Source organism: Cydia strobilella, chromosome 5 (genome assembly GCF_947568885.1).
Source record: "Cydia strobilella chromosome 5, ilCydStro3.1, whole genome shotgun sequence".
Taxonomy (NCBI): Eukaryota; Metazoa; Arthropoda; class Insecta; order Lepidoptera; family Tortricidae; genus Cydia; species Cydia strobilella.
Window position 1 is genome coordinate 14,486,030 of NC_086045.1, and position 23,635 is coordinate 14,509,664.

At 35.5% G+C, this 23,635-nt stretch overlaps 1 protein-coding gene across 1 annotated transcript in view; it reads right to left on the reverse strand.

The window, feature by feature from the left end:
• LOC134741688 (GDP-fucose transporter 1) overlaps positions 1–17,131 on the reverse strand; it is a 268,676-nt gene extending 251,545 nt beyond the window's left edge. The window contains exon 1 of the mRNA XM_063674564.1: positions 17,128–17,131. The gene's annotated coding sequence lies outside the window, so the exon portion shown is untranslated. The remainder of the gene's footprint in view (positions 1–17,127) is intronic.
• Between the last annotated feature and the right edge of the window lie 6,504 nt (positions 17,132–23,635).

Sequence of the window (23,635 nt, forward strand, 5' to 3'; positions counted from 1 at the left end):
TATCTATCTTTCTATCTATTTATCTATTTATCTATTTATCTATTTATTTAACCAAGAAAAACTCGCACTTGGCAGTCATTGTTTCCTCTTTGTCAATTCACTTTGTAAAATGTATATCCCCAAAACGTGATCAAGTTACGCTCATTTAGATTGTACCGCAACCTTTTTCTGTTTTCGCGACCAGATTTCCATTTACGCAATTTGCGGAGAAAGCAAACGATATTCGATATCGTTTATCGATTATCGATTACACTTCTGTTATAGGTAGCACAATAACCTAGATGCGTAAGCACTTAGGGATATGGAGCCAAACAGGTCACCTCCCAAGAGGTCGGACCCCAGATAACGGGGCACAGACACGCAAGTGAAAGATTTTGGTTAGGTGGGTTAATGAAAGGTTTTTTCAGGACATACCTAAGAATATCTCTTAAAAAAAGTTAGTTTGAAAAGAATCCAAAACTAAATAATTATTGGGTCTAGCGCCCTTGGGGTTTTTATTATACAGTGTGACCTTAGCCATTGGACAAACCCTGAAATCCCACGTAGGGTTACTTCTCAGGAATGCTCTCACGTTGATATTTTTTTAATTAGAACAAAAGATAAAAAAATAAAATTTCAAACAAAAATTAATTCCAATGATCGACAACAAAAAGAAACATGCTGTATTCATTGGCAGTGTTTTTAACAACTTGTTCGAAAATGTGCGGCGATGATTACATTTGTCATAAGTCAGAATCATATCAATGTCATAAATTAAAAAAGATAATCAATAAGGTCGATGAAGGTTTCATACTATTTATTACCTCAGGAGCTATTAACACATACAGGCTGCTCCAAAGTAAAAAATCGACATTTGTTATACTCGTACTGATTTAAATACCCTAATGCATACGTACATTTCGGCTTTGTCCAATGGACATCCGGTATATCATAATTTTATTATTATCGGGTTTTTATTATTTATACTTAAGGGGCCGTATTCGATTTTGGAGCAAAAATTTTAAATTGATAGATTTAGTCGTTGAAATTATACACGTTTTGTTACGTAATATCGAAATAACAAGTATTGGTTTCTATTAGCACGTCTTCTCATCTTGCCTTTTAATAATCAGGTCGCGAGCGTGCGTCACCGGTATTTTATGAAAAGAAGGGGTAGTTTTTAAAAATTCATCAAAAATTTATGGTGGTAAATTATACAAATTGATGTATAAGAATAGTTTCAGCAAATGTAGTAGATTGTTTAAGTATGAAAATTTTGTTGAAATTTAGTCGATTTTCAGAGAAATTGTCACTTGTTTTGAAGTAATTTCTGGAGAAAATTGATTTCGTCTAACTTTCATTTACACTACTTCAAAGTCATAATAATAAAAATGTAGTCTAATAAACGTCAAGTACAGGATATGTGTAATACAAAATTACCATGTTTGGCCGTCCAAACTTTAAGAAATTTACAAATAAGAGCGACAAAATCAGTGCTTTACGCGCGTTTACCTAAACGTCCATCAGAAAAGCCAACATTACTAATTTAGTGAGTCTGTTTTCAAAAAATTGATCTGATAAAAGGTAAGATAAGAAGACGTGCTAATAGAAACCAGTACTTGTTATTTCAATTAGGTAACAAAAGGTGTACAATTTCACCGACTAAATCTATCAATTTTACATTTTTGCGACTAAAATCGACACCGGCCTCTTAATGTGTCTATATATATATATATATATATATATATATATATTGTTTTATGTTGTAAGTGTTTTATATTGTACTGAATATAGGAATGTTATATGATTGTGGTATTACTATGAAGTAAATATAAAACTAAATCAAACATCAATTAACGTCATGAAAAGCAAGTTTCATGATATTGCAACTTCTCTTATACGTACAAGAGATGTTTTCAATATCAATAACCCATATGGGTTGATATATATCAATTAAGAAATAACATGGCAGAGACACAATAAATTCCATTTACTGTCAAGGGGCCCACTGATAATCAGTCCGCCGGACGATATCAGCCTGTCAGTTAGAACAAAAATTTGACAGTTCGGAACAACTGACAGGGCGATATCGTCCGGCGGACTGGTAATCAGCCAGGCCCCTTTAAATAAACAACAACCGTCTGAAAGTGCAAAGGTTGCAATGTGGTATGTAGGTACTTACATTAATTACGGCTACGTAAACAAAACAAATAAAATCGTGTATGCAAAAACGTATATTCTGATGGAAATATATCATTTTCTAAACATTTTCTAACTAAAAATATACGGCAGGTACTATAATCAGATAAATCTATAACGGCTAACAGCACCTCAGCCATTTTCATTAACCGGTTTTGTCTGCAAGATGTTCCATAAAATAGACATCTACTTCTACATACCAAAGAAAAAACTAAAAATGCATACTCTAGGTTCCCTATCTTTCCGGACAGGTGCCCTTCTTCATAGTTATGTATTTATTGTTACAATTCTTCCTTTATAGTAAGTTTTCTAGTAAAAGCTTAGATTCCTTCGAGATCGAACTTTTCGTTTGTAATTAAAATTGTTGTCAAAGCATCCTTTCAGAATACAGCCTTCGTCACAATTAGTATTCGGCTCAGGTACCCGAGCCCACCTCTGTCTGTATCAGTCTGACCGCCCGATTATATTAATCCTACGTGCGTTTTGTACCGGCCGCTCTCAAATCACTATGGGTTGAACTCATTTGCATGTCCACTTTTTTATTCCCACATGTACGTTTTCCCCAAATTCGACAGAATGCACGCTGTGCAATTTTGAAATTAAATGCCTTCAATCTGTTGCAATTATCCGAAACCCAATCATAGCTACGTTTGCTGGCCATTTAAATAAGCGAACTAATGACCTACCCTCCAATTTAGATTCATTCAAATTGAATTCAATGTAAAAAATATAAAAAGCTGAGTATTCACTATCGAACTGATTAAAAGTTCCCATTCATTCACGAGCTAACGTCCAACTAAGCTTTTGACTGCGATCGTATCGGCAAAAAGTATTGCTGTTTTTTTGTCCAATTTGTTAAGAGTATCGAGTCGGGAGTCGTCTTGTTGGATTCAGTCGTCTTGGAGTTTGTTAGAAGGTCTGAAGAGGGTGGTTATGATGTCGTGGAAGTTGGGATTGCCGTAGCGGACAATGTGTATAAATAGGCAATAGCGATTGCGATCACGTAGCCTTAACGAGGCGTCGCGACTGAAGCGAGTATGATCGGACGCATCGATCGACGTCGGCGTGACGGCATTCCCTGAAAGCTCCGTGAAGTTACCTAGCTCTAATAGTTGACACCGGTGTAAAGCTCACTGAAATGAAGAAAACTTGAAGAGGATTGGATAACAAGCTGCAAAAGGGATTGCAATTACATTTTAATGCAATCGTAACCATGCAGTATAACCGTGAAAAACCGTTATACGTGTATCAAATGAAATAAAATGATGTAATATATTCGGGAAAGATAGCAATTTAACAGAAACTGGTCACATTATAAGCAAAAGCCAGCCTGATGGTAAGCAAAAAAATGGATTTTATTATACTTATTGGTAGGTACCTACTAATATTTACTACTACACCATAATTAGGTATATATGTAATTTATCTACTTAAACATCAATATTACAGGACAGTCTTGAATAATATTTTTAGCAAACATGGTATAAATGAAACGAATGAAAACGATGGAAACTCGCCTTTTTCCGTCAAAGTAAATTACTGATGTAATCGCAGGTTGCCATTAGTTCGATATCGAAAATTTAAATTCCTGTTCAAATGATTTACAATAGGGAACTTGCAGTATATTTTTATTTTTATTTAATTTTAAATAATCACATCTAATCCACCAGTATACTAGATTTTAAAAATATGACCATTTACTAGGAAAAATGCGGTGAAAATGCGATGGGAGAAAGTGACAGATTTCGAATGATAAAAGGGCATGTACCATCGATCGTCGTATATCACCACTAAATCAAAATTATCTGTATTATAAATATAGTAAAATACATAATTTATAAAACTAATCAAAGCATCATCATATTCATCATGGTTTAAACAAATTCGAAATAGGTAATTGCGAGCTTGCAGAATTAAGCAGCAGAATATCATGTGTCTGAACAAGAGGTTCGAATCTAAAATGTTCTGGAAACCGGCCAGTTACTCTGAAAGCTCTTCGAAACGTTATTTATTGCTTGTTAATAATTTGTTTCAATTTATTACAGAGCTTTTTTAATTTCGCCTTGTCTTGCTCGCCATCCAATGAATTGTAGACTTTAAACCTTCAGACAGTTAAATAGGTACTTTAGTTTGAAGATTCTAGGTACGAAGGTTGCTTCCTGATGACTCAAATTACTACGTTCAAAAAAAAGTTAAACCTACTTCAAAAAGGATAAAATAAAATATTATCCCGTTTTATATGTTCTAGCAACTGGAACGTTTGAAGTCGGTGCCAAGCCAAATAGTTACAATTACAACACTGGTTATAAACTGGTTCTTTCTTTCTTGTCAAACTACACCAGAGCAGGCATTCGATTTTACGGTGTTGACGCTTTTAAAATTTGGCTTGGCACCGACTTCAAAACGTTTCATTTGCTAGCGCATATAAAACGGGATAATATTTTATTTTACCTCGTTTGAAGTCGGTTTTACTTTTTTTTGATTTATTTTATTTTTCCATTTTTGGCTTTAAGTTTTTTTTTATGCATCATTCTGTAAGACTCGATCCTGTCTGGAAAAACTGTCATGTCACCAAACATTTCTGCCCTTCGAGTACGTATCAAGTTTCAAGGTCTGGATCTGAAGCTATCAAGATTTGAGGAGTTGGACCTCATGGAAACCAACATCAGAACGAGATCTTAATACAAATGTTCCTTCAGAACTTACTTGCTTAACAAACATAACGAAGAGGAAAAACCGGCCAAGTGCGAGTCGGACTCGCGTTACATTACACAATTTAAACAATGTATTTTTTATGTGAAATGTGAGTGAAATGTCTTTAAAAAACCCGTAGGTGTCGGATCAAAAACTAAGTAATTAAGTCCGAGTCACGCTTGACTACACATTTCTAATAGGTTTTCCTGTGATCTATAGGTAAAGACCTATTTTGTGTATTTTTTTCAAAATTTTAGACCCAGTAGTTTCGGAGATAAAGGGGGGAATGGTCATGTTTTGTCTTTTTTCTGGAATAACTTCTAAACTGTTTATCCTAAAATTATAAAAAAAAATATTCGAGTTTCTCACAATGAGCTCTTTCATTTGATATAATATGCATATAAGATTTGAAAAGTTCCTGAGATTTCTCACGGAACTGAGATTTGACAAAAACAGGGAAAAACAACAAAATAATTTTCCAATTCGGTTCAGTAATTACGGAGTCCTGAGGTAATATACGTACAAAAAAAAGGTCGAATTGATAACCTCCTCCATTATTGAAGTCGGTTAAAAAGGACATTAAATTGTTATTGTTACTCTGAAGTATTTAGTCGTATCATAACTGTAAAATCATGTTACATGTTGTTTTTAGGTTTTAAAAAATATGCACCTATATTCATTCACTTTTTAGCGTAGGTTATAAACAATGCTTAGACATTATCTCTTCGGTACCGTATTTGAATAAAGTTCCTTCCATTGGAGTGGCACATGTAGCCGTCCTTCACGGCACCCATGTAGTCAGTTAAATACTAATTTCTCTCGTTAACTTGTTTCTTACTTGTCTCGTTTCTCCAATCATGCGCCGATTAATTCTCGTAGCCGTTCAGAGCTAGGCTATGTGGTTTTAAATTTATGCGGCCAGCAGTACGTGCGGTGTATATTTTAGAAGCAGTCGATAAATCAAATAGTTGTAATGAAATGTCAGGATACGCGAAAACCGTTTCGCTCGAAGTTTCAGAGAATTGAGTTTAAAGTTGAAGTAGGAATAAAGACGGGTAATACGGGTATTATTATGTTTTGCGTTGTAATGCACAATGGTTGCGATTTTTTTTGGAATAGAACTATACTTACGTATATATTTATAGCTCTACGTATAGCTCTACAATCTCTAATGCAAAAACTGTTTTTATTTATAATAGGTATAAATGTATGAGAATGTCATATCTTTATTATCTTAACAAATAAGATTATTTATTTATTTTAAACTTTAATGCACATCCAATAGGGACTAATGGCGGACTTAATGTCTCATGGCATTCTCTACCATTCAATCATTGGACCAAACAAAAAAATGTCAAGATGGGTGCAGTAGTGAGAAGCGTTTAGAAGCAAACGAGTATTACACATATACATATATATCATAATATTTAAATATTCATTGTCCACTCGATTCATTGATCTCAATGACTGAATAAATGATATGATCTTGGGACCGTTTACTGGCACTGATTAGTTTATTGATGCATTTAGCGCTGCTATAGCTATGTTTGATGTGATTATTAGGGCATTTGAACGCGGCTCACCGAGTTTTTTATTCGATACTAAGAGAAAGGACTGGCAAGGGTCACCAAGCTACATGTAAGTATAGCTCTATAATCTCTAATGCAAATTTGAGAACTTTAACGGCTATGAGTCGTCTCTCAGTATACCTATAGGTGTATTCACTACAAAGGAATTGTCTATTATTTATGTTTATGATCGATTATTTAGGAGTAATCTAGCTAGTGGCAATAAAAAATTATGAAACATAGTAACACTCATAGGTATATATGTAATACTCATATCATTTTTGGCATGTTAATGGCTAGGTAAGTACAGAGCATGGGGCAGACCTCCGGCTTCCTGGTGGTCCACTGTCAAAAGAGACCTGAAGACGCAAAACATCCCACCATTGACAACACGGGACAGATCAGATTGTCCCGGCGCAGACGCACAAGAAGGCCCGACCCCAAATGAAGTTGGAAAAAGGGCAGGATGATAATGATGATGTTAATAACTTGGGGTTTGTCAGAGTGGTATGGAGCGCAGCATATTAGGTGTGAAACTAAGGGGTCGCATCCGAAACACCACGCTGCGCTCTAAAACTCAGAGAATAGATGTAGCTCGAAAAGTTAAAGTGGGACTAGGCTGGTCATGTCTGCCGCATGCCGAATTACTTATGGGCCAAGATAACCACGAAGTGGGTGCCCCGTAAGTCAAATCGGGGATCCGGCAGACCTCGTCGGCGATGGCGGGATAACTTGGACCCCTTTTTTGAGAGACTGAACAGATGTAGCTCAAAACCGGGAGGAGTGGAAGAAGAGGGGAGCGGCCTTTGCCCAGCAGTGGGACACAATAGGCTCGTAATAATAATAATGGCCTAGGTACATTATGAGTACTTTGATAAAAACTTAAATTATAATGTACTGTTTTTGAAGTTTTATTGTGATATAAGCAATTTGAGCAGCTTCGAAAATCTTCTGCGGGAAACTGACAGAGTCGACACTGAGCCATGTGTGCCAAGCAAATTACCGCCCTGTTCCGAAACGTAACACTAATGGAAAACAGTTGTGAACCTACCACCTGCTTATTTGTGACATAATTTGTGCTTAAGATGTGACATAATTTGAATAAAGGGAAAATTTAATCTTATTTGTTAAGATAATGAACTTATGATGTTCATATACTTTTAGGTACATGTATATACCTTGATATACCTAAATGTAAAGAAAAACTGTTTCTTGAAGTTTAAAGAAAAGGTAGTCTTATGTAATACAAATTTAATGTATTATAAGGACCCATTTGCACAACTAAAAACAGCTAAAAAGGCTAGACCAATGTAACTTTTATAATATCTATGTAAAACCCTTTTTATGTGCAAATAAATGATTATGACTATGATTATGATTATCCACGCGTAGGTAAGTATGTCACATTAAATACAGTATTACATATTATAAATAACAATATCAATTTTAGTAGCTACGATAACTTATTAATCTTATTATATGTATATTTCAGCGTCCGATCGTAAAATCAGGCAGGTCATGAAATTCCGAGGTCATCCGAGGAGGAACATGAATTGTGAAAATCATTGGGTCGTTCCCTGAGTCGATTATTTCTGGACATTTTCCCTTCGGGCATCTGAAGCAACCTAACGAACCTATCCTACTTATCTATTGGTTTAATGTGACTACCGTCAAAACATTACACAGGAACTTTACGATCGACCGGATTTTGAGATCGGCAGCCGCCATAGGTATACATAGCGAGAATGTATATCTAAGAAACATAAGAAGCTATTAACATTTTTTAAATATTGTAATAGAAAAATTCTATTAACCATGGATTTCAATTACCTACTTACCTAAGTGAGTGATTTTCAATTGCATAGTAGAATAAAATTATACATTTCTACAAAATTTGCAATAAAACGCCAATCTAGCGCTATACGAATATTACGAAAGTTCCAGCCAGGTTGCAGTCTGTCTGTTTTAGAGTTTCCAACGCTACTAGTTTGCATCGCCCATACAGTCGTTTAACTTTAATCAACTAATTGAAATTCTGCCAATTGGCAGCGCGATTGTTATGGAAACTGCCGACACTGGTCCTCAGCGTATCAGAGAGCTATCGAGCCTTCATATCAATTATGTTCATTAGTCCGCCTTAGCCGGGCGGCTGGTAAATTTTACTTGGCATGTACAAAATGACGTAACAGACCAAGCAATCCTCAAAAATTATACCTTTAGTGCATTGCACCTACGATAATTGCATCGGGGTACGTCGACAAATGAACAACGAAATTAAACGTAATCAACTGTTATTATTTTACTGGTATGCGCAAATGGCTTCATTCGTGAAATGTGGGATGCGAAATTGTGGTAAGTAACTTTCAGATTTTATGGTAGAATATTACGTTGCATAGTTTTTTACTAGAATAGAAATAGTATCCATGGTGTATTAATTAGAAAATAATACACAACTCCTTTTTTATTTCTTGATTATAGTAAAGGTACAAGAACATCATTCAAACAATACATAGTCTAAGCCCTCTCAGTCGTTTGAAAAAGTAATAAGTACAACGCTGTCAGGTGTTTTTCACGCGTCATCGTTTCACCGCCAATGGCCCGGAAAAGCCGCCTGATAACGGTTTCCTCCGGTTTTTATACGGTGACGTCGGTGACTGAAATCATCTTTGACACCTGACATGTCGTTGAGTTTTAACCCTTGGGTTGAGGGTTGTATCGAGTGGGCTATGAAGTGAATACAGATTATGTTAAGGTTATTGAAATGTCAGACAACGGGAAGAAGGCATTTTGCTGTTAAGAGTAAAATGGTCGTTTACTTAAAATGCTAGGATATGCTAGGAAAACCGGCCAAGTGCGAGTCAGACTCGTCCACCGAGGGTTCCGTACAAATTAAACTTTTTTTTTTACAAATTTATAGTTTTCAGATTTTTTCCTATATTTGTAGTGTAAGACGATATTATAAATATAATATATAATCATTTTCATAGTTCTAGGTCAACGGAAAGTACCCTATAAAATTTGATTCCCTTGAGTGTCGAAATATACGTTTTTTGCGGGATAGACGGCCGTATCTTTTTTTACGTTAACAGAAGATTGATTTTTTCACAGCTTAAAGGGGCTGTAGACTTGAGTATATATTAGGGTTTTAATTTCAACTCGATACCTCCGTTCCCGAGATAAAGGGTCAAGACAGACAGATGGATGGACGGACGGACGGACGGACAACAAAGTGATCCTATAAGAGTTCCGTTTGTTTCCTTTTGAGGTAGAGAACACAGAACCCAAAAATGGCTAAATTGATATTTCTGTCATGGTGGTCTTGATAGATAATTAAGATGATGTTTTCTTTTCAGGGCAATGTCGTGCTATAAGTAATTAAAGCAAAACAATGCAGTAAGTAGCTATTACCTACTTACTAATCGACTACATAACTACCTAAATTATTGTTTCAACATTGACATTGTGCGCTGCAGTTATAGATAATATAATAGATATTATCTATTAGTTACGTTTCAATAATATTTTGTTGTGATAAATATCATTCTTGTTCCTTGTATGAGGAACATTACCGTTTTTAGCAGAATTCTCCACACAAACTAGGAAGTCCCATAGGAGGACGGCCCATCATACCTCTGCCACAGATTTATCCTCAATGTGTAGAGAATACCATAATAGCTCTAGGTTTGATGACTTTATTTAAGTAAAAACTTTTGTTCGGGTTCCGTACCCAAAGGGTAAAAACGGGAAACTATTACTAAGACTCCGCTGTCTGTCTGTCTGTCCGTCTGTCACCAGGCTGTATCTCGTGAACCGTGGTAGCTAGACAGTTGAAATTTTCACAGATAATCTATTTCTGTTGCCGCTATAACAACAAATACTAAAAAAAGAATAAAATAAATATTGCAACAAACGTGATTTTTTTGCCTTTTTTTGCGTGATGGTACGGAACCCTTCGTGCGCGAGTCCTACTCGCACTTAGCCGGCTTTTTGGGTTTAGCACTACAATCTACAAACTTTAGGTAGGTACTCTAGGTACCTAGAATAATCTTCTTTACGCTGTGATGGGTGTGTTATTTTTTTACATATTTAGTAATACTATTATTTTTATATTTTTACAGTAGCGACCCGCCCCGGCTTCGCACGGGTAGTTCAACTAATTTACACAAAACCTTTATAAATTATACATATAAACCTTTCTCTTGAATCACTCTATCTATTAAAAAACCGCATCAAAATCCGTAGTTTTAAAGATCTAAGCATACATAGAGACAGACGGACAGATAGCGGAAAGCGACTTTGTTTTATAATATGTAGTAATTCTAACTGTGGTGGCTATTGATTACCATTTTTAAGCTCCTAAAACTAAAATTCACATTTAGGCAATTAAACTACACCCAAGTTTTAATCCCACATATCCAATGTGTCTAGCAAAGCTTTTTGCGTCCGAAGCACACACCATCTTTATGCAAAATACGTCCTAGGGATACGTGTACACTTCCCTCGAAAGCCTATAAGGGCAATGAAACCCCCAAATCGTTGGGCTTACGCACGGTCCTAGGCTAATCTCCTCATATAGTGTCAGTCTGGTTGAGCCCACTTATCTGAAGGTTGTCGTCGAGATGCGGGCAGAATAATGTCCACGGTCGCTAGCGCCTGCGGGAAACCTAATGGCAATGTGTCTTTGAGAAGTATTTATAAACGCCAACATTTTGAAAGGTATAACCGGGATATAGGTAAAAAACTTAGCTAAAGGTGGCTAAAGCATCTCTTGGGTGTGTGAGTGAAGTGTTCGAATAGACGTTCCATTTTTGAAATTTGTAATATATATAACCATAGAGCGCTACTGTCATAGTAAATTTTGTAACCACAGTAAATTCACTGCCATCTGTCGACACACTTTAAAACTAAAAATGAAGATATAAAAATACGATAAAATGTATTTAAATATGGATAAATGTTTTTTTTTTATTTGCATTAATTATTTTTATGATTTTGACCCATGTTCTTTCACTGATATGCGTTAAAATTGTTAAATAACAAACGAAACGTGCAGAATGTGCTACGACGCTTCTTTTGTGCTACGACATGGGATTCTTCAAGAAGCGGGTATTTAGGGTTCTCAAGGGTCGGCAATGCTTAAGTGGCTCCTGTGATGTTGCTTACGTCCATGGGCGACGATGACTGCTTCCCATCAGGCGGCCCGTCTGCTCGTTAGCTATCACATAAAATAAAATAAAACCGTCAACGCCATCTATACGACAGTAGGCCAAAGCTAGTAGCGCCCTCTGATCGAGAATCAATTTATTTTTATTTTCGAGGCACGTTTTTTCCTTAGACTATATCCATCTATTACGGATTTATATCTATCTTTGATATATGTACTTAACGTATGATTTGCAAATATATTTTTTTACTTTTCTTCCAGATTTGAATATTCCTATCCACTTATTATAATTCTACGTATTATAAGTATTGTCATGACTCATGATAATATATAAATAGTTGCCAATTTCGAGTATCTGTTTTCGTATTTATTGTGTTATTCATGAAGAGACATAATTGACGACAGAAGTAAATTATAAACATCGAATTTGACTTCAGCTAAGCAAAACAAAATGGCACCATTTTCTGAACTCGGTAGAGGACGAACATTACATATTCCAACGAAAAAGACTTTTGTGTAATTTGTACAAATACAGGGTGTCCTTAGCCATTGGACAAAGCCGAAATGTACATATGCATTAGGGTATTTAGAATCAGTATGATACTTGTATCATAACAACCGGTGTAGCGGTTACGAGGAAATTAACAAATTACGATTTTTTACTGTGGAGCAGCCTGTATGTGTTAATAGCTCCTGAGTCCTGAGGTAATAAATAGTATGAAACCTTCTTCGACCTTATTGATTATCTTTTTTATTTATGACATTAATTAAGATTCTGACTTTTGACAAATGTCATCATTGCCGCACATTTTCGAACAAGTTGCCAAAAACACTGCCAATGATTAATACAGTATGTTTCTTTTTGTTGTCGATTATTGGAACTAATTTTTGTATGTTTTTTTTTTATATTTTGTTTTAATTTAAAAAAAATATTAACGTTCTAATGCTCTAGCATTCCTGAGAAGTAACCCTACGTGGAATTTCAGGGTTTGTCCACTGGTCAGCCTGTATATCCAAGAGATTTTTTTTATCATCCATAAATAAATCTATCCAAAAATTCCGCATTACCGTTGACAAGTTTAATCAAGTGAAGACTCAAGGCACCATTAAATATTCTTATAATTTATTATGCTTATGCAATTTTTTTTGCATACTGTACACGCACACACGCAAGAAGGGCTTTAGTAAAGCTTTTTTACCTATACATACAAAAATGTTCACTTGTATTCAGTATTATAAAGAGGAAACTGACCGTTGCGAGCATGTTTTTCATGAGATTAACGAGTATCCTTTTTGTTCTACCTGCTTCCAGTTTACTCTTCGTAATCCTGGATATCAGTATAGTGAATTTAATTTAATTGTCATCGAGATAGTGCTAGTAAATATATAGGTATTTATAGAAATGGTAAATGAGGACTAAGTTTGTGTGGAGAACCGGTCATCCACTGTGGTATTTTCTATAAAAAGGGACCTTATTGTCAATGGCGCTTACGCCATTATAAACGATGCTCCGATATAAATACAATGCCGCGCGACGCTGTGTGGCGTAACTTACGCCGCGTAAGCGCCATCGACAATAAGGTCCCTTTTCATAGAAAATGCCCCCACTATTCTCTTAGCTACCAAAACAGGAATGTACTTAGCATTATAAAGAAAATTACTTATCACTTGACATAATCAAGATAGGTACCTACTGGTTTACTAAACAACGTATGCCTCTCTATCTGTTCAGCGTATAATTATAATTATAATACTCTTCCGTACAATTCTGTTCAACTTAAGTACTAAATCTACCAGAGCCATCTATTGGCAATAATGCCGTAATTACTGTCTCTGCTTTCAGCTGTTAATCTTACTTAAGCTCGCCCTCGACCCGCGTTTAGTTAAAAATTATTGGCAGAAGCTTAAGGACTTTAGAGCCTTAGCCTTCGGGATGCCTCTATCTATATTTGCTTTTAATTACCCTTATTGACTGAGGGTTGACCTTGGTAATTGCTCATTAATTTTGTTTGATTCGGCGTTTGTAGATGAAACTAAAAGCCTTAAAAAGTTACAATCTTTAAAGATCAAAGGTGTTACTACTAGCTGCTGCCGGCGACTTTGTTCGAGTACATTTTATATTAGTTACTACATGAACATTGTGCTCAAAAATATTCATACCATCATTCATGCCTGATACAAACTTTCAACTCTTTCAAATCCTTTTGCTTTTTAGGTTGATGTCCCAGAACTAATAAATTGGCTAAGCCCGCAGTCATAACTGCGGTAGCAAGTGTCCCATGCGTAGGTAATCTATCTACTATCACCTATTATACACCTATTATATATCACTATTTTTTGATTTCATTGAATATTTTGTGGCTACTTTTGTACACCATGCATACCAAAAATCGAATCAGAGCACTTAACTATCCTGAGTCGAGCATATTTTCTGTTTAAAGTTCAAATTTGTCATGGAACCGAATTTGTCAACCCCGACCCCACGTGGTCTTTGTGGTCCCTACCCCTAGAGTGTATATAAAAGCCCGGAGGCGCGGAGGGAGGGCAGCCTCCGCTCCGACCAAAAAGGAGAAGCTGCGGAGGCGAGCGTTGGTGCCGCACTTTCTTACGCCAGGGCGGCGGGGCTGCGCTTCCCGCAGCGACGGAGCCACCGCGGAGTCCACCTCATGCTCCCTCCCTCTGCATTACAATCTTTGGCACTGTTATAATACTAACCTTAAATTATACCTTAAATTACAATGTAACCTTGTACGTCAAATTTGACAATAAACATGACAACTTCGTACGTGAGAAACTAAATACGTCAAAAACAGTAAGTAGGTTTAAAACCTCATGTTATGGCGGTTCCCTGAGCCAGAAGGCGAACAATCTCCTTACACGATCATATTTTTCTATGAGGCGTTTATATTAGTAGACGTGGAAAAAATATATGTAGTTCTTGACTATATTTTCTTTAATAACATAGCTTCCGATACACGAATTATGACACTTCGCTCGATACAATTAATTCCCAAATTAACCTCTAACTCGGACTTTTAATCCAACTTTACTCGGTTATTTATTATGTGATACTATAAACAAAAAAAGGAGAAAAAACAATCTTAACTTAAATAGTAATTTCATAGCTTTCGAATTTCGATATTGTAAGGTAACGTTTTTAAAATAAATAAAAATCGACAAAAATTCGATAAAAATTGACACTTGGCGCGCATTATCTTTCCCGTTCTTTCTTGCGAAATGTGACAGTGACAGCGGCAAACCGATGGAACAGCCTTATTATAACCTATGATTGTTTTAGGTATTTTAAACTTATAGACTGGTTTAATACCTACAAACTTTACACTTTTATGGGGAAGGTCTTCCTCTTTTGGGGAAGAATCTTTTAAAACACTGAAATAACTTTTCTTTTTTTTTCTACTAATATAGTGTTTTATACGAAGTTTTAATTCTCAAACTAAAAATAAATATACTATCATATTTTCCGGATATTAAATTTCTACCCTTTTTTAACCCTCGTTGAGAATAAATTTTCCAAAAACAATGAAATTGATTTTCTTGGTTTCCAATGTTGTGTCCATTATTGTTGTACAGTATAATATTTATTAGCAGCAGAGTAGGTACTTTGTTTTATTAATTCGGGTTAAGAGATAAAAATAACATTTTAGTGCATTATTCGAACCACATTATTTGTATAATTTATAAAAATAATATTATTTCCCCTAAAATATGAATAAAATGTATACTTAAGATAACTTATGAATCCCGGTTGTTTAACTCTAGCGATGACTTAAATGACATTTCTACTTGTGTAAAGGGGACCAGTCCGCCGGACGACATCGGCCTGTCAGTTGTTCGGAACTATCAAATTTTTGTATTAACTGACAGGCTGATATCGTCCGGCGGACTGATAATCAGTGGGCCCCTTTAGGAACTGTGGAATGAAAAAGAATTTTACTTAACTTCTTATTCCTTTAGCACACTCTCCTAGTATGCAGAACTGAGTAAACCGGGGCGAGTCAAACTGAGCGTTGCCACGTGACTCGCCTTTTTAACCATCCCGAATGCTTTACTGCTTTTGCTCTTACGTTTCGACGGTTTGAATACTCTATAAAATCGCGTTTGGAAGAGGTTCGAATGAAATTAACTCCATTCGATTTTTTTATTCAGATCATAAGTGAAAAACGCAGCAGTGGAAGTTACTGAAAAGATTAATGAATCTGACCAAATTCTAACACTAGTACCTACCTACCTAGGTATATTTTTCTTCCCGCACACACACAGTTTTGAGGATTGTATTTTGTTCAGTAAGCAATGTTTCCAACGACGTTACATTAGCATATTTTTAATGGCTGAGTGTGCACCAACAAAGCGTCATATTTCACTCAAAGCCTACCACTAAAAGCACAATTAAGTTACCATAAGCAAATATTCCTATAAACGTCTATCTCGGTGTCTATTACAAAAAATATTGACATTTCTTGACCCTAATAAAGGACGAGACGGTCAAATAAGTGACACTAGTTCGACACCCCGCATACACCCCTATAAGACAAATAAGACAAAATAAAAGCATTATTTTGTTAGTATTTCCGTTGTCTAAACTTGCAGAAACGAGGGGTAGCGTTGTCAAATAAGCGAACAATACGTACCGTAAAAGGTACTTGACAACGCACTTATTTCATTACGTAAGTATATTTTGTTTTAAAGACTAGAGATGCCATCACTACCTATACATAGTATAAAACAAAGTCGCTTTCCGCTGTCTGTATGTCTGTCTCTATGTATTCTTAGTTCTTTAAAACTACGCAACGGATTTTGATGCGGTGTTTTTTAATAGATAGAGTGATTCAATAGGAAGGTTTATATGTATAATTTGTAATGGTTTTGTGCAAATTAGTTGAACTACCCGTGCGATGCCGGGGCGGGTCTTCTAGTTACAACATATATTTAAAATTTTGTAGATCTACACTGAGAATAGTTTATTTGAAATTCATCCTCTAAAAAGAGATTCAACATTTTTTTAACGACTCCTACACACATTAAACATTTTATGTGACTGTAATATCGTTTTAATTTTCTTAGTCAACTATTAGCCTTTGCCCGCGACTTCATCCACGTAGGTGTCTTTAAAAGCCCTCCCTGTTCCGTCCTCACTCTACTCTCGCACTAAATTGTAACCCTTATTGTAGCTCATTAGAGAATTCCGGGATAAATCATCCTTAATATATACAAAAATCCGAGGTCACGGAACAGGTTGTAATGCATTTAAATTGATTTACAATCATAGTGCATCTAATAACAATTAAAATTAGCCCTAAGACGTAAAATACATATCTTCCATCATTCTGGTCACTCCCCGCTCCCTTCGACCCGGACGCCGCAATAAAATATAGGCGCTAGTTTTATCAAGTTATAAATGAGCGCCATTTCCCGGTGACTGGTATTACCCCTGGTTTCACTAATATGATCAAATTTTAAATACTAAGATAAGCACAGATGTCTAAGATATCTTCAACTAATGACGATATTAAGCCACAGTTGGAAACTTACAATCAGTACCCCGCTAATATTTTATGGCATCAAAAAACTACTTTACGAACAAAAAGTTGTATGATAAATAGGAAAACGATGGATTTGTGTCCTTTAAAATGTTATGTGTACACCCACTCACAATTCAGGGGTTATTATTCTCATCGTTCATTAAACGCAGGCGAGTTTTTGCCTCAGGCAAACTATAACGTGTACTTCTCAATCGCCTATGATTTTGACTGGAGTCGTGAAATTGCTATATAGATCGATAGAGTCGTACTAGTATGAGTTCTGGCCTGCACTTGGCAAGCGTTGCCAATACATAGCCAGTACCTATCATGAATCGCCACGTGGCAGAGATAAGATTTAAGTTACTAAACGATGGGCGCCCTAGGGATTGATTACAATTCTTTATTCCCATAATACCAAATAGATCGCCAACTGAAGATAGGAAGATTACCCACATATTAAAGGGGATTAGAAACTTGATGGGTTTGCGAGTTCGATTTGGTGAAATTCACTGTAAATTAATTTAAAAATAGCTATTTATGCAACAAGTGCGGAAATCATCTTTACGCACGTGTATCATACAATATTTTATTATGCATTGTGCGAGTAAATAAAAAAACATATCATGGCAAATAAGTGTAATTATTAAAAGGAGTGTTTTAAATCGACACGAGTTGCGAATTGCCTACTCGCACGTGTATCGTACAACGTTTTACAGTACATATGGACTGTACTGGAAACTTTCAACATATGCACGATAAGTGGTCTTTACGCACTAGTGCGAAAAAGTAGCACCATATGTACTGTAAAAAAAAATTGAAAACAAAAAGCACTAGTGCGGAAAAGTAGTACTTTCCGCATGATATGGCTCCGTAGGAAACGCACTTTTCGAGCACATGCATTGTAAAAATATTTTTCATCTCTCCTATACGGAAAGCTCACCTTCCATAGGCTTAGTGTTTTTTTTAATTTTTTTTTTGAGCAACGGCTAACAGCCATATATGTCATATTTGATATTATTCAGTACATATTATCGAAATGAAATATCAATTGCATTGCATTATTTAAAAAAAAATAGGTACCTACTATGTATGTACTTGCATTTAATATTTAAATGTATGGAATAAACATAAATATTGGTTAATAAATCAATATAAATGACGACGAATGTTTAAAATATTATCATTACATTAAATTCATTCATTCAGTTACACTTTATTTTAGACGCGTATACATTAAGGCCGTTTCAGATCCCAATTTAAGATCGGATTGTCTATGGATTGTTGAGAATTTTTTACCGATCAAAATGTAAATGGTGCCAATTCCAGTCCCTGATTCTCTTAGACTTATATTGACTGTCTATATCCCGGTCAATATAATTTTAGTGAAACTAACCGTGAATCATTTAAAACCCTAATTCTCTTAACCGTCAAAATATTTTCTTGTGTTCTTTCCTCAGTCAAAATGACAAGTAGTGTTTAACTCGGGTAAATGGACCAGCTCACCCCCAAACTATTGGCGCCAAAATATCTCGGTTGATATGCTTCACTTTCCACCCTTGGTTAACAATCTACTATATTTAGTTCGTTTAGTGCAGTGCATCTATTCATGGTGCAAAATAATAATTAAAAACAATTATGAAGAGCAGTGAATCTATTATCTCAAAAGATATTTATTTCAATTAACTTTATAGTAGGTACGAATGTATGTATATAGTCGACAAATGAATTTATCTGCAATTATTATTCGGCACCAGCTTACGACAGCAAATTAAATTCTTATTATTTGTTACGCACGGCAAGTTTCCTTCTTCCTAATGCTTGTTACCAAATACTTTATAATTATGGTCAATGTGTCTAAGACGCCATACTTAATACAATTTTTGTAAGACCGAAATAGGGTAAGAACTTTAGTATTTGTATACGTACTTACGTCACTCAGATACGGACAGAAGGAAGAGTTTCACTCCTTCTGCTCTACCAAACTTCTGTACCTAAGTGGAGTGGAGTATAATATTTACAAACGCAAGTATTAGAGGCGACGAAAGAGCTAGTAGAGGATCTTACCTTATAGATTATCTTCTCCACATTGGCCTTACTACAAAAAACCGGCCAAGTGAGAGTCGGACTCGCGTTCCAAGGGTTCGGTACATTACACAATTTTTAACAATGTATGTGAAACGTGAGTAAAGTAAAATGTCTTTAAAAATCCGTTAGGGTCGGATTAGAAAAATAAGTAATTAAGTCCGACTCACGCTTGACTGAACATTTCTAATAGGTTTTCCTGTCATCTACAAGTAAAGAACTATGTTGTATAATTTTTTCAAAATTGTAGACCCAGTAGTTTCGGAGATAAGGGGGGGGGGATGGTCAATTTTTGCCTATTTTCTTGAATAACTTCTAAACTGATTATCCTAAAATTATAAAAAAAATATATTTGAGATTCCCACAATATGTAACTCGATATAGCTTGAAAAACTTTATTTTCTTAATTTTCTCATTTACCCCCCAAAAGTGGCCCCCCTGTTTAAAATTCATTTGTTTACGTTACATGTCCGTCTATGGGTCATAAACTTACATATGTGTACCAAATTTCAACTTAATTGGTCCAGTAGTTTCGGAGAAAATTGGCTGTGACAGACGGACAGACAGACAGACAGACGCACGAGTGATCCTATGTATAAGGGTTCCGTTTTTTCCTTTTGAGGTACGGAACCCTAAAAATCCACTGATTAAGTATAAGGAGGTTTAGCGTTTAGCAAAATATGTTGCCTGTGGTGGGCCAAACATTGCAAAAAGTTCAAATTTTGCAAAAATCCTAGTATTTTCTAGATAACCCTAAATCTATTTTGCGGCAAAAAACAAAAAAAAAAATATGCATGAAAGCTTTTAAACAGTCTTGAGTTGATATTTCTTGCGAGTCTTTTGATGTAATTCAATCACAAATTTCACCACCAAAAATAATTGTTTTGTAAATCTTTCATTGCATGTGAACAGCCATTAATGTTGATACCAGATCAAATGTTTGCCAGAAATTAATTCAATTTTTTGGGGAAAACGTTCCCAAGTCAACCGAGCACGAGGGGAGCATTTTATCATATTACCGATTACGACAAGCCCTCATTTGTGTCTAATAACACACCAAACGATGTTTTCGTATTTGTGAAATACTGCTACAAAAAGTATAATTTCCATACGAATGTTACGAAGGCTAAAACAATTATATACTTAATTAGTTAAAAAAAATCCAAATCCAGGTATACAGAATTACTGTAGATACAAATATTACGTTCACTAGGTAAGTATAACAGATATCAGCTAATCCGAAATATGCATGAGACAAAACAATAAGTACTAATTGAAAAGACAAATACCTATAAATAACAAATAAACAAAAAAAATAAAAAAATATTTAAAAATAAATAAACAAGAAAATTTTCAAATAAATAAGAATGATTATAACAGGGTAATAATATACAATTCCAACCGGCATAATTTGTAATTACTTAGCAATAAGTTTTTTAATTAAACTTGAGGCCTCTAAGTTACTTTGTAAATAATATTGTCTTCGGTTACCGCGATAGTTACTCATGAAATAAAACTATGAAAACGGATTATATCGCGTATATTGAATTTATAATACATCCCGACGTTTCGAACTCTTTACAGCGTTCGTGGTCAACGGGTGACTCACCACCACCACCACCACCACGAACCACCACCACCACCACGAACGCTGTAAAGAGTTCGAAACGTCGGGATGTATTATAAATTCAATATACGCGATATAATTACTTTGTAAATTTTAGCACGAGAATCGAAATAATTACCACCTTTTAAATTAAATTGACATTGAGTATTGTATATTTCAGGTGTTAAATGCCCTCGGATTTGTTAAACATCAACATTTATTTACCTTAATTATCTACTTATATATTAGGTTAGCTATATATTTACCTCTAGCAGGCGTATCGTATATTATTTATTTATTTTACGTTATAAAATAAAATAAGAAGTACCTATCTTAACTTTATCACTTTTTAGGGCAAATTTTTATTTGTTATTGATTTTTTTGACATATTTTGATAAAATTTGGTAGGTTTGAAGAGCTCCTCGTTCTGGTCGAAATAAACACAAAATTCCACTTTGGGACAAACAATAATTGTACGTAAATTTCGATTGAGTTACGAAAATTCCATACGTTTTCGTAACTCAGTGGAAGATTTTGTAGGACTTACGGTGAAATTGCGCTTATGTTGTACGAGGGAACTATCTATCCACCAAATTTAATCAAAATCTGACAAATAATATAATAAAATCAAAATCGGCCCTTTAACACCACACGATTTCAAGAGACAGACACTTTCATCATCATTGTCAATCATGTCGCAGGCATTTTGTAAGAATCCGCCGTTTACAAACGGCGTCGTCAATTTACAAACGTTCGCCCAGTAGGTATACCTACATTTATTTATTATTTATTACTAACACGTTGTCACTTTTGCACATCGTTTGTACGGTGTACAAATTATTAAAAAATAATAAAAAATAATTTATTTAAAGAATAACACTAGGAACAATTTAATTTGTATTAGGTATGTATATATTATGGGGATTTTAATACGTGTGATATGGTAAAGTAAAACTACATAATGACATCGCACATTGTGGCACAGTTCTACGAGTATGTGGCAAAAGGTAAAATTCAAAGTATTTACATACAAGTATCTAATATATTTAAACCCGTTTAATATTGCTGAAAGGGTAGAAAGGCTGAAGTGACTGATGTGTTTTCTTCGTCTAATGTTAGCTAAAGAGAAAGAAAAACTTCCTCTGTTTATTTAAAAAAAAAAGGTTGCCTGAACGCAACATTAACTTTTATGTTTTTGCTTCTTAGAAGTAAAGAGGTGTTTGGAATCTTTGAATCGGCGTTAAGGCATTTAACCTACTAACATCTATTCTAAAAAGTATACCCAAAAAACCTTTGTTCGACCTATTTTTTTTACATTTTTGTAAATGCTGACTTTTTTACACTAGGCATCCTCTACCAATGACTAAGTCAAAAACTCCGTGTTATTTAGTCACTCGTGCAACATTTTTCGGAGAGCCTAAGTGTTCATTTTCAAACACTGATAGTGCTGATCCCGGATTACGTTGCCCGTGCGCCGGGTACTGGTTTTTAATTGTGGTGAATGCGGTGTGCATAAATACCTAGTACATATTTGTAACTTTAATGTTTTATCTGTGTGTGATGAGAATGATTTATGTGGGTAAATATCCGACTATCTAAGAATATAGTTTTAATATTCACATTTTACTTCCATGATCTTTCTACATGTCTATGTCTAATCCGGCTATGCTAGCGAATTATACCTTGAAGATTTCACCTGTCGCGCTATAATTCCACTACAGCTTAACATTGCCTTAATCTGCCGCGAGTTTGATCGAAAATTTCCCCAACGCTTACTAATACAGTTACTGTGGAAATTGTGCCCAGAATTAGGAAATAATTTAGTTAAAACACAGCCTACGTCGCAATGATTGATGTCAGTTCATTTGTTCGTTAAAGAGAAACGTGATTTGTATTTTGACGATGACGTTTCGATGATTTGTGAACATTTTGATGAGTTGTTTAAATCAACGTTGACAACCCTTACTTGAGATGAAAGACAAATACGAGAATAATAATAAGACCGCAGGGCAGCTTGTGGCGAGCTGTTGGAGAGTAAAGTAACGACACCACGGACCTGTGTGCTCCAGAGAGTCGATCAGGGTCTCCGTCTCCGGCGTGTCTACGTCGGTCGGTGGGGACCCGCTGGACTCTCGGCTCTGGCTTATCTACATTGGCCGCCCACTCCAGAGAGGAGTCGTTAGAGCTACATGCTCCAGGGGTAGAAGTGTTAAAGGGCATAACGCCGTGAGTAACTATTACGGAGAAATCGCAGCACACACCTCTCGACACCCCTGAGCCGTTCACTCCGGTGTTGCGCCTGGCTGTCTCTCCTACATCGCATCAGGTGCCCATCTAACGAGTGGCGAGTCACCGCCTGCCTCGATAACTTGGGCAAGCATTGTTATAGCAGGTGTCCGGACCTCTTTACAATAGCCAAATCTTATGATTCGATCAAATTAAGAAATTGTGTTTTTTGGAAAACAAATTATACCCAGCTTGAAATGAATGTAGTGTGATACCTTTGGGTATGGTGCTTTAAAACACTAGTGTTCCACCCCTTTCCCCTCACGCAACCCCTCCTTTTAGCATGAAATATGTCCCAGTTGACAATTTTTTTATTTTATTGGGGAAAAAAATATATTGTATAGTTACTTATAGGAAAAAAGTGTCAATAAAAGAAACAATGCTTATTAAATTCTCAACAAAAAAGGATATATTTTTTAAATATGATGCACCATAATCATGTTATAGCTAGACGAACTTCGACAAAATTTTACCGTTAAACAAGCTGGTGTTTTTCCCATAGGATTTCTGTCAGTAC